The 15384-nt window shown below is 54.3% G+C and overlaps 1 pseudogene; it reads left to right on the top strand.

The window, feature by feature from the left end:
* The first annotated feature begins 12027 nt into the window (after positions 1 to 12027).
* On the top strand, positions 12028 to 12264 carry LOC139233248 (U2 spliceosomal RNA; annotated as a pseudogene).
* The last annotated feature ends 3120 nt before the right edge of the window (positions 12265 to 15384 follow it).

Here is a 15384-nt window from a genome sequence, read left to right on the forward strand (position 1 = left end):
CCCACAAACAGCAACACCACAAATGAACAACTAATGTTTTTTTTTAGCGCTGTTGATTGAGGGATAAATATTGGCCCCCAGGACACATGGGGAGAACTTCCCCCCGCGAGCCCCAAACCCCCTCCCGCTCTTTTTCCAATAACGGCCGTAGGGACCTTTCCACGTCCAGCCGAGAGGGCAGACGAGGCCCCTCGGTCTGGTCTGAGAGATGGTGCCTCCGACAGTACGGCGCTCCCTCGGTCCCAGCGCTGGGAGTGTCGGCCTGGGATTGAGGGGCTCAGGTCTGCGGAGTGGGACTCGAACCCACGACCTTCTGACTCAGAGGCGAAGGTGCCAATAACCCACCGTGACCCTCTCATCTTCAAACCTCCCCTCCCTCACAATCCTGCTTCTGTCATTGATACTCTACGCACGTTCCTCTCCCTCTCTCTCTCTCTCTCTCTCGAGCCTGCCGTGCTTCCCAATGGATTGGGTCGCTGCACGGATCCAGCGACAAGGAGGTTTGCTTAGCACGGTGCAGTTGGAACTTGGAACAAGAGAGGAGAGTTTGGAACTGATTATGCCAGAGAGGCAAGAAGGTTTGTGATGGAGAGAGTTTTCCCTTGAATTCAACAACAACAACAATGTATTTATATAGCGCCTTCAACATAGTGAAACGTCCCAAGGTGCTTTACAGGAGTATTCTGAGATAAACAATTTGACACAGCGCAGGTGACCAAAAGCTGGGTCAGAGAGGTCGGTTTTAAGGAGCGTCTTGAAGGAGGAAAGAGAGGCGGAGAGGTTTAGGGAGGGAGTTCCAGAGCTTGGGGCCCAGGCAACAGAAGGCACGGCCACCGATGGTGGGGCGATTATAATCAGCGATGCTCAAGAGGGCAGAATTAGAGGAGTGCAGACATCTCGGGGGGTTGTGGGGCTGGAGGAGATTACAGAGATAGGGAGGGGGCGAGGGCCATGGAGGGATTTGTAAACAAGGATGAGAATTTTGAAATCGAGGCGTTACTTAACCGGGAGCCAATGTAGGTCAGCGAGTACAGGGGGTGATGGGTGAGCGGGCCTCGGTGCGAGTTAGGACACGGGGCAGCGAGCACAGGGGGTGATGGGTGAGCGGGACTCGGTGCGAGTTAGGACACGGGGCAGCGAGCACAGGGGGTGATGGGTGAGCGGGACTCGGTGCGAGTTAGGACACGGGGCAGCGAGCACAGGGGGTGATGGGTGAGCGGGACTTGGTGCGAGTTAGGACACGGGGCAGCGAGCACAGGGGGTGATGGGTGAGCGGGACTCGGTGCGAGTTAGGACACGGGGCAGCGAGCACTGGGGGTGATGGGTGAGCGGGACTCGGTGCGAGTTAGGACACGGGGCAGCGAGCACAGGGGGTGATGGGTGAGCAGGACTTGGTGCGAGTTAGGACACGGGGCAGCGAGCACAGGGGGTGATGGGTGAGCGTGACTCGGTGCGAGTTAGGACACGGGGCAGCGAGCACAGGGGGTGATGGGTGAGCGGGACTCGGTGCGAGTTAGGACACGGGTCAGCCGAGTTTTGGATCACCTCAAGTTTACGTCGGGTAGAATGTGGGAGGCTGGCCAGGAGTGCGTTGGAATAGTCATGTTTGGAGGTAACAAAGGCACGGATGAGGGTTTCAGCAGCGGATGAGCTGAGGTAGGGGCGACGACAGGCGATGTTACGGAGGTGGAAATAGACAGTGTACTTGTAACGTTTCCTCTGCCCACCTGGAGCTCGTTTGCCGTGTAGGAGTTCCGAGTAGAGCGCTTGCTTTGGGAGTCTCGTGTCTGGCATGTGGCCCGCCCAGCGGAGCTGGTCGAGTGTGGTCAGTGCTTCGATGCTGGGGATGTTGGGCTGGTCGAGGACGCTAACGTTGGCGTGTCTGTCCTCCCAGGGGATTTGCAGGATCTTGCGGAGACATTGTTGGTGGCATTTCTCCAGCGACTTGAGGTGTCTACTGTACATAGTCCATGTCTATGTACGGTAGACACCTCAAGTCGCTGGTGAAACGCTGCTGAACCGTGCACTCCAAGAGGGAAGTAGTCACACTTGATTTAGCTCCACTTCCTTCCTGGAGCGCCCCGCAGAAATCGTGACCCCAAAAGGGGCGATACTCAATTTCTCCCCCCCTTCGAGTTTAGAGGAATGAGAGGTGATCTCACTGGAACATAGGGGCCGATTTTGATGAACTTACCACCCACTGCCCCCCTCCCCGCCCCCCCCCCCACTGCCCTCCCCCCACTGCCCTCTCACTGCCCCCCCCACTCCCCCCCCACTGCCCTTTCACTGCCCCCCCCACTCCCCCCCCACTGCCCTCTCACTGCCCCCCCCCTCTCCCCCCCACTGCCCTCTCACTGCCCCCCCACTCCCCCCCCCCCACTGCCCTCTCACTGCCCCCCCACTGTCCCTCTTACTGTTCCCCCTCCCCCACTTCCCCCCACTGCCTCCCCATTGCCCCCACTCTCCCCCACTGCCCCATCACTTTCCCTCTTACTGTTCCCCCTCCCCCACTTCCCCCCACTGCCTCCCCATTGCCCCCACTGTCCCCCACTGCCCCCCCACTCCTCCCACTGCCCCTCGCACTCCCCCCACTCTCCCCCCACTGCCCCCCACTGCCCCCCACTCTCCCCCACTCTCCCCCCACTGCCCCCCCACTGCCCCCCCACTGCCTTCTACTCCCCCCACTGTCCCCACTCTCCCCCACTTCCCCCACTCTCCCCCACTCTCCCTCCATTCTCCCCCACTGCCCCCACTCTCCCCCACTCTCCCCCACTCTCCCTCCACTCTCCCCCACTCCCCCACTCCCCCCACTCCCCCACTCCCCCCACTGCCCCCACTCCCCCCCACTCCCCCCCCCCCACTGCCTTCTACTCCCCCCACTCCCCCCACTCTCCCCCACTCCCCCACTCCCCCCACTCCCCCCCACTGGCCCCCCACTGCCGCTGACATTGCTCTGCTCGAACCGCCCAGTGCCACTTCCGCCGTGGCCTGAAGCGGGTGGGAGAGGGGCGAGCCGCCGGCGAGCGCCCGCCCGACCTCAGCGGACGGCCGATGCACCTAAGTAGACTCCCGCCCGCCGAGTTGCCGGATCGGCGCGGGGCGGGAGTCGGGGGGGTGGGCCTCTGTGTTGGGGGCCGCTCTGTCCCCGTCGGTAAGTGTCAAGCCCCTGTAAAAAAAAGTGGAATGTTTTAAAATGATTTCCTTACAGGGACTTACCTGGACGGGGTTCCCCTGAAGGTCCTCGGTTGTTTTTTTTTGTGTTGGTGATGATTTTAATTTCCAGCTCTTCGACCATCTGTGGGCGGCACTTGGGCGGGCGAGGGCCTTGACCAAACTTGGGGCCGTAGAGTTTAGAAGAATGAGAGATGAACCCACTGGACCATAGGGGGGAAAATCCGTTCGTGCCCCTGTTCCGGGCGGAGTGGTACATTCTGCGGCAGCGAATGGTGTGCGTCTGCCGCTGTAAGTTTCACCCCCAGGGCCCCCGAGTGTGGGGCAGGGTGCTGAGGCGCGCCTCCCTTCGAGCGCTGGGCCGGCTGGGCAAGTGAAAATCTCCGAGCTGAGCAGTCGGCCTGTGAGCATTCCAACTGAGGCCGCCCGGCAGGAGAAAACCCCGGGGGAAACCCCCCCCCCCCCGCAAAACATTCCCAATTCATTACTCGTGCCAGCCCCACGACCTGAATCGGCGAAAGGAAAGGGAGTAAAGCAATCAGGGTTACCTGAGGTCGTCGTTTCCCCAATCACTGCGGCCGGTATAGCTCAGACCGCCCGCTCTCACAGGCCTTCCCAGCAGGGGGCGCTGCGGGGGAGGGGGGTTGGCGAACCATAGCGCCACCAGCTGGGGGGAGGGGGGCGGTGGTGAACCATAGCGCCACCAGCTGGGGAGAGGGGGCGGTGGTGAACCATAGCGCCACCAGCTGGGGAGAGGGGGCGGTGGTGAACCATAGCGCCACCAGCTGGGGAGAGGGGGCGGTGGTGAACCATAGCGCCACCAGCTGGGGAGAGGGGGCGGTGGTGAACCATAGCGCCACCAGCTGGGGAGAGGGGGCGGTGGTGAACCATAGCGCCACCAGCTGGGGGGAGGGGGGCGGTGGTGAACCATAGCGCCACCAGCTGGGGAGAGGGGGCGGTGGTGAACCATAGCGCCACCAGCTGGGGGGGAGGGGTGGTGAACCATAGTGCCACCAGCTGGGGGGAGGGGGGTGGTGAACCATAGCGCCACCAGCTGGGGGGGGAGGGGTGGTGAACCATAGCGCCACCAGCTGGGGAGAGGGGGCGGTGGTGAACCATAGCGCCACCAGCTGGGGGGGAGGGGTGGTGAACCATAGCGCCACCAGCTGGGGGGAGGGGGGTGGTGAACCATAGCGCCACCAGCTGGGGGGGAGGGGTGGTGAACCATAGCGCCACCAGCTGGGGGGAGGGGGGTGGTGAACCATAGCGCCACCAGCTGGGGGGAGGGGGGTGGTGAACCATAGCGCCACCAGCTGGGGGGGAGGGGTGGTGAACCATAGCGCCACCAGCTGGGGGGGAGGGGTGGTGAACCATAGCGCCACCAGCTGGGGGGGAGGGGGGTGGTGAACCATAGCGCCACCAGCTGGGGGGGAGGGGTGGTGAACCATAGCGCCACCAGCTGGGGTGGAGGGGTGGTGAACCATAGCGCCACCAGCTGGGGGGAGGGGGCGGTGGTGAACCATAGCGCCACCAGCTGGGGGGAGGGGGGTGGTGAACCATAGCGCCACCAGCTGGGGGGAGGGGGGTGGTGAACCATAGCGCCACCAGCTGGGGGGAGGGGGGTGGTGAACCATAGCGCCACCAGCTGGGGGGAGGGGGGGGGAGCGCAGGGGCGACCGCAGAGTCGGCCGGGCAATCGAGACAAAATGGCGGACGCGGCAGCGCGCGCCTGCCCCTTCGAGGGCGGACGGGCCGCCCGGCCACCGGCTGCTTCCCGCCGCGCGGTAAAAGGAGGCGGGGGCACCGGCAGGCGGGCCGATCGATTATTTCAGGGCGTGGGCCGGTGCCCGCTCGAATGACATCACCACCGCCGCTCCCCCAGGAGCGGAGAGGATACTCTTTGAGGCGGTAGCTGCTCCTTTAAAGAAAGGGGCAATTTTGGGGCCCCGTTAAATAACTAACTTTTCTCCACGCCGCCCTGTGGGATCGTCAGCGCTGTGCAGTGCAAACCCCCACCCATCTCCTTCCCCCTCCGTCCCCACCAGGAGGATCAGGCTGCCATCCTCGTCTGCCGTCCGGACACGCCATGGCGCACTGGCTTGCTGTCTGGAGGAGGCGGGGATCCCCGATGGAGGGCTTTCTACGCGGGGCTCCTTCCTCTATTTATTGGGGACTTGACCTGGAGGGTGGTGCACGGAGCAGGCCCGTGCAATCGGTTTTTAAATCGGTTCCCGGACTCCCGGGCCCCCTGCAATTTCCGCGGCCTAGAGCAGTCCGTGTTCCACGTTTTTATCGAATGCGCGAGGTTGCAGCCCCTGTTCCAATATCTGAAGGGCCTGCTCCTCAAATTCTGGCTGCACTTCAGTCCCACGCTCCTGATCTTTGGGCACCCTAAGCGGAGGGGAGCGGGCAGGTCCGAGGGCCTCCTCGTGGGGCCTGCTCCTGGGCTTGGCCAAGGGGGGCCATCAGCCGGTCCAGGCAGCGGGCGGTCGTTCAGCCCGACTGCCTGCCTCTCTTCCGCGGTTACGCTCAAGCCAGGGTGTCCCTGGAGATGGAGCACGCGGTGTCCACCGGTACGCTCGCGGCCTTCCGCGAGAGGTGGGCGCCGGAGGGACTGGAGGGCATCATCACTCCCCGGCAACCAAATTTTAATTTGATTTATGTTTCTGGCTAAAAGTTAATTGGTTTAATTGTCGGCTTCAGTGCCCCCTGTTAATTGATTGATGATGTCAGCTAAAATGGTGTGGACCTGTTCATTGTGCTCTTAAAAAAGGGACACTTGATTTAAAAGTTTTACAAAAATAGTTGTCGGATCAGAGTGATGGCCCTCTCTGTCCGTGGGACTTTCGCTCACTGGAGCCATGGGTAGGCAGCGCCCCCTTGTGTACAAATGCGCTCACGCTTTCTGCCTCTTCCCACAGACCTTCAGCTGTAGATAAGATAGATAGACTTGCATTTCGATAGCGCCTGTCACTACCTCAGGATGTCCCAAAGCGCTTTGCAGCCAACGAATGACTTCTTGAAGTGTCACTGTTGTAATGTAGGAAAACATGGCAACCAATTTGCACACAGCAAGCTCCCACACACAGCAATGTGATAATGACCCAGATCATCTGTTTTTTGTTTAGTTGATTGAGGGATAAATATTGGCCCCAGGACACCGGGGAGAACTCCCCTGCTCTGCTTCAAAATAGCGTCCATGGGATCTTTTAGGTCCACCTGAGAGAGCAGACGGGGCCTCGGTTTAACGTCTCATCCGAAAGACGGCCCCTCCGACAGTGCGGCGCTCCCTCAGCACTGCACTGGGAGACGTCACCTCCGACAGTGCGGCGCTCCCTCAGCACTGCCCCTCCGACAGTGCGGCGCTCCCTCAGTACTGCCCCTCCGACAGTGCGGCGCTCCCTCAGCACTGGCCCTCCGACAGTGCGGCGCTCCCTCAGCACTGGCCCTCCGACAGTGCGGCGCTCCCTCAGCACTGCCCCTCCGACAGTGCGGCGCCCCCTCAGTACTGCCCCTCCGACAGTGCGGCGCTCCCTCAGCACTGCCCCTCCGACAGTGCGGCGCTCCCTCAGTACTGCCCCTCCGACAGTGCGGCGCTCCCTCAGCACTGGCCCTCCGACAGTGCGGCGCTCCCTCAGCACTGCCCCTCCGACAGTGCGGCGCTCCCTCAGCACTGCCCCTCCGACAGTGCGGCGCCCCCTCAGTACTGCCCCTCCGACAGTGCGGCGCTCCCTCAGCACTGCCCCTCCGACAGTGCGGCGCTCCCTCAGTACTGCCCCCCCGACAGTGCTGCGCTCCCTCAGCACTGCCCCTCCGACAGTGCGGCGCTCCCTCAGTACTGCCCCTCCGACAGTGCGGCGCTCCCTCAGCACTGCATTGGATTTATGTGCTCAAGTCCCTGGAGTGGGACTCGAACCCACAACCTTCTGACTTGGAGGCAAGTGTGCTTCCCACTAAGCCACGGCCGACACTGCTGTGTCCCTTATAAAAACAAAGTGGGGGCAAGTGTTAATTGGCTTTGCGTTTGCTACTTCCTGGGGAGGAGTCCGCGTTCCCCGTCTATGTTGAATGCGCGAGGTTGCAGCCCCTGTTCCATTATTTGAAGGGCTGCTCCTCAAATTCTGGTTGCACTTCAGTCCCGCGCTCCTGATCTTTGGGCGCCCTGTGCGGAGGGGAGCGGGCAGGTCCGAGGGCCTCCTCGTAGGACTGCTCCTGGGGCCTGGCCAAGGGGGCCATCAGCCGGTCCAGGCAGCGGGCGGTCGAGGGGGTCGTTCAGCCCGACTGCCTGCCTCTCTTCCGCGGTTACATCCGAGCCGGGGTGTCCCTGGAGATGGAGCACGCGGTGTCCACCGGTACGCTCACGGCCTTCCGCGAGAGGTGGGCGCCGGAGGGACTGGAGTGTGTTATCACAACTGGGGACAAAATGTGAAGGTTCCTTTAAACCTTTCTTGTTCATTTACAGGTTCTGGAGGCGGTGTCCCTTTAACGAGGGGGCGCTTGGTTGAGTTCAATTGGCAAATCGCCGGTGTTTAGATGAGTTGCCTTTCCCGGGGATTGATTGGAGAAAGAAATGCTCGATGATTGCAGCAGTGGTCTTGACTTCGATCAGGTGACATCGATGGCCTTCAGAACCAATCTCCGTGATCCAATTGCAGTGATTGGCTGAAAAGCAACTCGCTTTCAGGGCAAAACTCATCAGCAGTTAATTGGATTCAAATGGTTTAAATACCGGTGAGCTGGAGGGTTGGAATTGTGCTGTTGAAGGCTGATTTTCTCTGGGTTGAGCAGGGTCCTTGGCATCACCATGAATTTGCTGTTCCTTTTTGGGTGAGTAGCCTCTGCTTAGCCTCTGCTTGACCTGTGTTACAAATGAGCTAATTTCTTTCCTGTTTTTTTTTTCCCCCTCGCTAACTAGACTACCATTACTCCTGGCAATTTTGGCCTCAGAAGTTAAAACTGACCCTCCCCCTGGTAAGTTGCACTCTTATATATATTTTTATTTCTGAAGGGGGGGGATTGATAGGGTAGATGCAGGGAGGATGTTTCCCCTGGGCTGGGGAGTCTAGAACCAGGGGTCACAGTCTCAGGATAAGGGGTCGACCATTTAGGATTGAGATGAGGAGAAACTTCTTCACTCGGAGGGTGGTGAATCTTTGGAATTCTCTGCCCCAGAGGGCTGTGGAGGCTCAGTCGTTGAGTATAGTCAAGGCCCAGATGGATAGAATTTTGGACACTTGGAGTTGAGGGGTTTTGTGGTTTTGTGATTGGGAGGGAAACTGGAGTTGATCAGCTATGATTTTGAATGATTTAGTGTGAGGGCTTGACTTGTGTTTTATATAGCTTTCAATAAAATAAACTTGGCTTGTAATTCTTAATCACCACCTGTAATGGGGCATGCCATCTTTAGGATGTCTCTGGCCTTTAATTGGTGCTGGTTTATATTGGGATCTATCTTGTCTGTCCTTCAAGTATGCCTTAAGTTCCCAATGTGCCTGCTTTTTTTTTTATAAAGTATCCTGTTCTACTGGATTGACTCCTGGTGGGAGGGATAGAGGTTGGAATTCCAATTTCTACTGAGTTTGGCAAATTCTTGGTGCTGTTCCTGACTCCAACCTACCCCCCCCTCCTCTTGTTTCTCTTCTAATGGCTGTTTTCCCCCTTCTGGGGAGTATTTTCTGAATCTAACCATGGTTGGCCTCTCTTGGCCTATAAAGTTCTAAAAGGCCTCAGGCCTTTCATGGTCTTGAATGTGCTAGAGTGCCCCAAGACTAATTCTTGATCCAGATTTGTCAGCTTTCTCCAGGTGTTCTGGGGAACATGTCCCTGGACACTTGGTGTCCTAGAATAGTACAGTGCAGAAGGAGGCCGTTCGGCCCATTGACTCTGCCCAGGTTCTTTTGGTGCAACCCTGTCTTTCCCCCCCCCTCCTCCCCCTCCCATTCCTGCATCTCTTTTTCTCCTGCGTATTTATCCAATTCTCTTTGAAGGCTCCTAGGGTGAGACAATTTCAATATCTGGTAGTTCATTCCAAATCCTAAGTTTTTCCTCTGTCTTCTGCCGATCACCACCTTTTTAAATCTGTGCCCTCCGGTTATCGATCCATCTGCCACTGGAAACCATTTCTCTTTATTTACTCTTGACTAAACCCTTCATGATTTGAAACACCCCTCTCAAATCTCCTTGGCCTGCTCCGCTCCAAGATGACCAATCTTGGCTTCTCCAGGCTATCCAGCTAATGGTAATCCCTTAATCCCTAGAACCATTCTGGTAAATCTCCTCTGCACCCTCTCTGGCCTTTGCATCCATCCTTGTTGTAAAAGGAGGCTTCTCCTCCCTCCAAGGTGGACTAACTGATATAGATAATTGACACCTCTCCCAGCTTCCCACTAACAACCTTGGCAGTAAACAAACAACCTTGGGTTTACTGGTTTTATGAGCAATGCATGGGCAGGTTCAGTCATGGAACCTCTAAAATACAAGACGTTTCGAGTACACTTTTTTTTTATATACAGGTTTTGAAGAGAGCACCCTCCTACAAAACCCTATCCTAGGTCTATCAGCGAAGTTACATTGATTTGTCAACTCTTATCAAACTGTCTGAGTGGTATATGCAATTGCCCATCTTTTCTGGTGTTCCATGACTTGCACTTTGCCACACTATTCTAGACGCCTAAACTGGCTTCCTTATCTCTCAGACTTCTGATCAACAACTGCTGTTTAAGTATGACGGAGGTTACAGATTCAGTTTAATGCGTTATACATTTGTGCTATACCTACATAAGCATATATGGGCAATTATACGGACCCTCCTAATACTGATGTTCCTGACCTTCAGTATAATTCTGACCTATTTGCAACTCTTACAATTTATCCCATGCATTCCTAAAGTGCAGTGCCCCAAATTGGACACAATACTACAGCTGGGCAGAACCAGTGTTTCATAACTTCCCCTCTCTGTGCAACAACAGAGAACAATGTCCACATGCTATCTTTAATGTCCCTCGGTTAAGAGATTCTACTGTAGATGGCATCTGGCTTGACCACCAATAAAATCCTTTTTTTTTAAATAAAGGAGCTGTTCAGAGAGAATGTCGTGATCGCTATTTCTACATTTGGATAGACCGAAACTTCCTTTCTGGGAGAAACTGGAGCGTTGATGCAAGTGGTAAGTTTCTCAAAGAAAGACTTTCATTTATATAGCGCCTTTCACGAACACTGGATATCTCCAAGTGCTTTACAGCCAATGAAGTACTTTTGGAGTGTGGTTACTGTTATGTGGGAAACATGGTAGCCAACTTGTGCACAGCAAGCTCCCACAAACAGCAATGTGATGACCCAGATCGTCTGTTTGTTTGAGGGATAAATATTGGCCCCAGGACACGGGAGAACTCCCCTGCTCTTTGAAATAGCACCATGGAATCCTTTACGTACACTTGAGCAGACGGAACCTTGGTTTAACGTCTCATCCGAAAGACTGCTGCTCCGACAGTGCGGCGTGCTCTCAGCACTGCACTGGGAGTGTCCGCCTAGACTTGTGCTCCAAATCCCCTGGAGTGGGATTTGAACCCACAACCTTCTGACTCAGGAGTGCTACCCACTGAGCCATGGCTAACTGTGTGGCTCTTAAACCATCCAAGCCATTTGTGTGATGGCAATCTTGTCCAAGTGACCATACTGGGATTGTGATCCTGGACTTGTATTCTCAATAGTGAGAAGCTCTGAACAGTGGCAGAGCAGTGAGTTTTGGGAGCCCAAGTACAGTGATAACTTCAAGCTAGTGGATGGGTACCAAAAATAATTCATTTAAAAGGCCATTGGCATATTGGCCTGTACCTTGAGGGGGCTGGAATACAATGGGCTAGAAATGTAGTCATGTCAAGCTCTGGTCAGACCCCCCTCATCTGTAATTCTGGGCCCCATGCCTCGGAGGATATATCAGCCTCCAAGGGGGGCAGTGCAGATTCTCCAGAGTGATAACCCGGGGCTCAAAGGGTTAAATTATAAAGCTGGATCTCTCAGACTAGGCTTGTAGTCCTGTGTATAGATTAAGGGGTGATTTGATCGCAGGGTTTTGTGTCGAAGCACTCTAGCAATGACTCCACGAGGTAGTGTTGTACTTGGTCCATTTATTGCAGCTCCTGAGTGAGGGTACAGTAAGGTGGGCTCTCATATACCTGTCATGTACCAGTGATCCCTAGGTCTCCACCAGTTGCACCCTCTGGTGGTACAAGCATAGTGTACCTTCACACTGTATACATCAATAGTCTTGTGTAACTATATGCTGAGTGTACAGGGAGTATACTTATTATACATACACAACAGGTTTTAGAGAAACTATTTCCTCTGGTGGGGGAGTGGAATCTGGAACAAGGGGGGTGTCACCTTAAAATTAGAGCCAGGCCGTTCAGGGTGATGTCAGGAAACACTTCATACATGGGGTGGTGGGAATCTGGAACTAATTTCAAAATTTGAGATGGATAGACTGGTGGGCAAGGGATTTAGAACACTGATCTGATTCGATGGTGGAACAGGCTGAATGGCCTCCAGTAACTTTTTTTTTTTTCCTGGGGTGAGGGAAGCACTGCAGCAACTAGCTAAGGCTGCGGCAGCCTGTCCCAAACCCATGACCTCTACTGCTGACAAAGACGGGCATGGGAAAACTATCACTTCCAAGTTCCCCTCCGAGTCACACTGTCCTGACTTGGGAATATATCGGCCGTTCCTTCATCGTCGCTGGGTCACAATCCTGGAACTCCCTCCCTAACAGCACTGTGGGAGCACCTTCACCACACGGACTGCAGCGGTTCAAGAAGGGGGCTCACCACCACCTTCTCGAGGGGCAATTGGGGATGGGCAATAAATGTCGGCCTTTTGGCTAAGATCATGCGTAACTGACCTGACTGGCGTAACCATGACCCCAAAGTGGTTCTCCCTGGATCAGGAAGGTGGTTCTCCTATGATTTTTTGGAAATAGGAGGTGGGTGGGGTGGATTGACCCATCCACCTCCATGGAGGTGTGTGGGGGGGCCTGACCCATCCACCTCCCTGGCACGAACCTGGTATTGCAGTACTTCCAGGAACGGTGCAGTGGCTTTTGGCTAAGAGCATTGGCGCAGAGTGATCCTTGATGTGTGCAAGGTGACCTCTGGCGTTTGTGATTTGACAAAGAATTGGAAAGATTGGCTACGAATAAATAAAAAAAAATTTAAAAAAATAAATAAATAAATGCTGGCCTTGCATGCATCCTAGGAACAAAATTTTAACACTATTCCTATTTTCCTCATTACACTAGGTGACTTGATCTACACAATTAGATTATTGGTAGAGGTTTGGGGATGATTAGCAAGCTTGCCGATACTGTAGCCATCAACCACCATGGTTGGGTTCTGCGAACTGGAAATGACTTGGTACCGTGATTACTTCAGAACAGTGAATACTTTTATTTCCCCCCCCCTAGATGATTCTAGAAACAAGTTCGCACTGACACCTCGATTTGCAGCCATGTGTGGCTTCACTGTCACCTCCGATAAATGGGGCAATCCTGAGATCAGGGCCTCGTTCCTCTCCTGCTTGGCTCAGAATGATGTGAGTATTCTCTCTGCGCGGGGGGAGGGAGAGAGACACTCCCCCTCGTTTATACCGATGTGTGTACACTTCACAGCCAGTCAAGACCAGCGTGTGAGGCCATTGCATTATAACCTCACGGTTCCTACTGGATAGTTGAGTTCTGCTCCACAGTAATGGTTTCAAACAGCATCTCCCCACACCTGTTTTCTCATCTGCTGCTGAAACCCTCATTCATGCCTTTTACATAAGAACATAAGAAATAGGAGGAGTAGGCCATATGACCCCCTCGTGTCTGCTCTACAATCATGGCTGCTCCAATAATAGACTTGGGTCCACTTCCCTGCCTGCTCCCCATAACCCCTTCCCTTTATCTATTAAGAAACTGTATCTATCTTAATTTATTCAGACTGAATGTTACCTCTAGACTTGACTATTCCAACTCCCTCCTGGCCAGCCTTCCACAGTATGTAAACTTGTCGTCCAAAACTCAGTAGCACCTGTACTAACTTGCACCAAGTCATGAGCACATCTGTGCTTTCTAACCTACATTGGCTTCCAGTTAAGCAATGCCTTGCTTTCAAAATTCTCATTTACAAATCCCTTCATGGCCCTCACCCCTCCCTATCTCTGTAATCTCCTCCAGCCCCTCAAGATCTCTGCTCCTCCAATTCTGTCCTCTTGAACATCCCTGATCGCTCGACCATTGGGGGGGGCCGTGCTTTCTGCTGCCTGGGTCACAAGCTCTGACACTCTCCCTCTAAACCCCTCCACCTTGCTACCCCCCCTCTTTCCTCTAAGACGCTTGTTAAAACCTACCTCTTTGACCCAGCTTTTTGGTCACCTGCCTTAATTTCTTTGGCTCGGTGTCAAATTTATTTTTTTTCCTAACGCTTGTGAAGCATCTTGGGGTTTTACGATGTTAAAGGTGCTATATAAAGTTCTGCCCACCACCCCTCCAGTGGGGTTGGTGTAACCAAATTACCCAGCAGAAGACTTGTGTCTGTAATGTACTTGAGTGACTCTACGAGTCAATGTGTTGTCAAACTGTAGTGACCTTGGTCCTTTATTCCAAACTCGAGGTGCAAGTATGGTGAGCCCTGCCACCAGGGCCAGAAACCCCTGGTCTCCACCAGCTGCACCCTCTAGTGGTGCCAGCATGTGTATATAGTGTACACCATACTGATCTAGTAAACCAGTCTCCATCTTGTGCAACTAGAGTACAACAAGGACAATTGTGGAAACACTTCATCCCCGAAGCAGAATATGATGTTCTGTAGAGGGGTGAATGTAATTGTCGCTGGGAGGGTCAAACTATTGGGTGTCTATTGGCAGAAGGTGGGTTGGATTTAGGGAATATAATAATTTTTTCCCCATCTAAGATGGCAACTTTGCTCCACCCACCCCTTGTAGTAGCAAGCCACTAGTGTAATCCAAGATCCTCACAGTCCATCTACATAATAGACAACTTTGGCATTGTCCTTCAGGTGTTCAGTTCCAGTTGAGTTCAAATCCCAACATAGCAGTTTGAAAATTTGAACTCTTTTACATTGGGAGTGAAAACCCTGCGGCTGTTCGATTTGATATTAAAACCCATCTGATTCACTAATGGCTTTTTTGTTTAAGGAAACCTGCCATCCTTGCCTGGTTTGGGCCTAAAAGTGACTCCAGTCCTACACTGACTTGGTTGACATGTAACTGCCCCTCAAGTGGCCAAGCAAGCCATTGGTTGTATTGAAACTGCTGTCAGGTTCAAGTTGGTCCATCACTAGCTGCTCTGGGTGGGCAATAAACACCAGCCTTGCCAGTACCTGACTGATGAACCTTGGTTCTGTTGCTGCCATTGGAGATTGGTTTGAAGTCACTCGCCCCAGTTGGTGCAGACAAGGCTGTGTCAAATGTGAAAGGTTAAACTTCATAGCATATACTTGGCTTACATAAGAAATGGGAACCGGAGTAGGCCATGCAGCCCCCTCAAACCTGCTCTGCCATTTTATGCAATCATGGCTGATCCAATCATGGACTTTGGTCCATTTCCCTGCCCGCTCCCAATTAACTCCTTATTCCCTTATCAGCTGGTGAGCAGAGAAGAATGGGTGATTTGATTGAGCTGTTTAAAATGGTAATTGACTCTCTGGCAAGAAACCTGTCCCATCCCCCCCTAATCTGACACTTGTCCAGTCCCACCTTGACTCTTCACTGCCCACTGGTGGCCAAACAAGCCACTCCATTCCATAAGAACAAACAGGATTCGGCCCCTCGAACCTGCTTATACGATCATGGACTCTGCTCCACTTCCCTGCCCGCTCCCCATAATCCTGGACTCAGCTCCACTTCCCTGCCCGCTCCCCATAATCCTTTACTCCCTTATCACTCCAATCTGTATCTCCACCTTAAATATATTATGTCCCAGCTCTCTGGGGCAGACAATTCCAAAGATTCTCAACCCTGTAAGAAATTCCTCCTCATCTCCGTTTTAAATGGACGACCCCTTATTCTGAGACTATGCCCCAGTTCTAGATTTCCCCACAGGGGAAATGTCAGCCGTGAGGAAGGACTTCAATTTGTTAATGTAAAAGTTCTGTGCATGCACCACCTGGTGGCTGGCAATGGTACTGGATGAGGAGTGGTCCCAGATAAGGGAAGTTC

The sequence above is a fragment of the Pristiophorus japonicus genome, chromosome 20, assembly GCF_044704955.1.
Source record: "Pristiophorus japonicus isolate sPriJap1 chromosome 20, sPriJap1.hap1, whole genome shotgun sequence".
Lineage (NCBI taxonomy): Eukaryota > Metazoa > Chordata > Chondrichthyes > Pristiophoridae > Pristiophorus > Pristiophorus japonicus.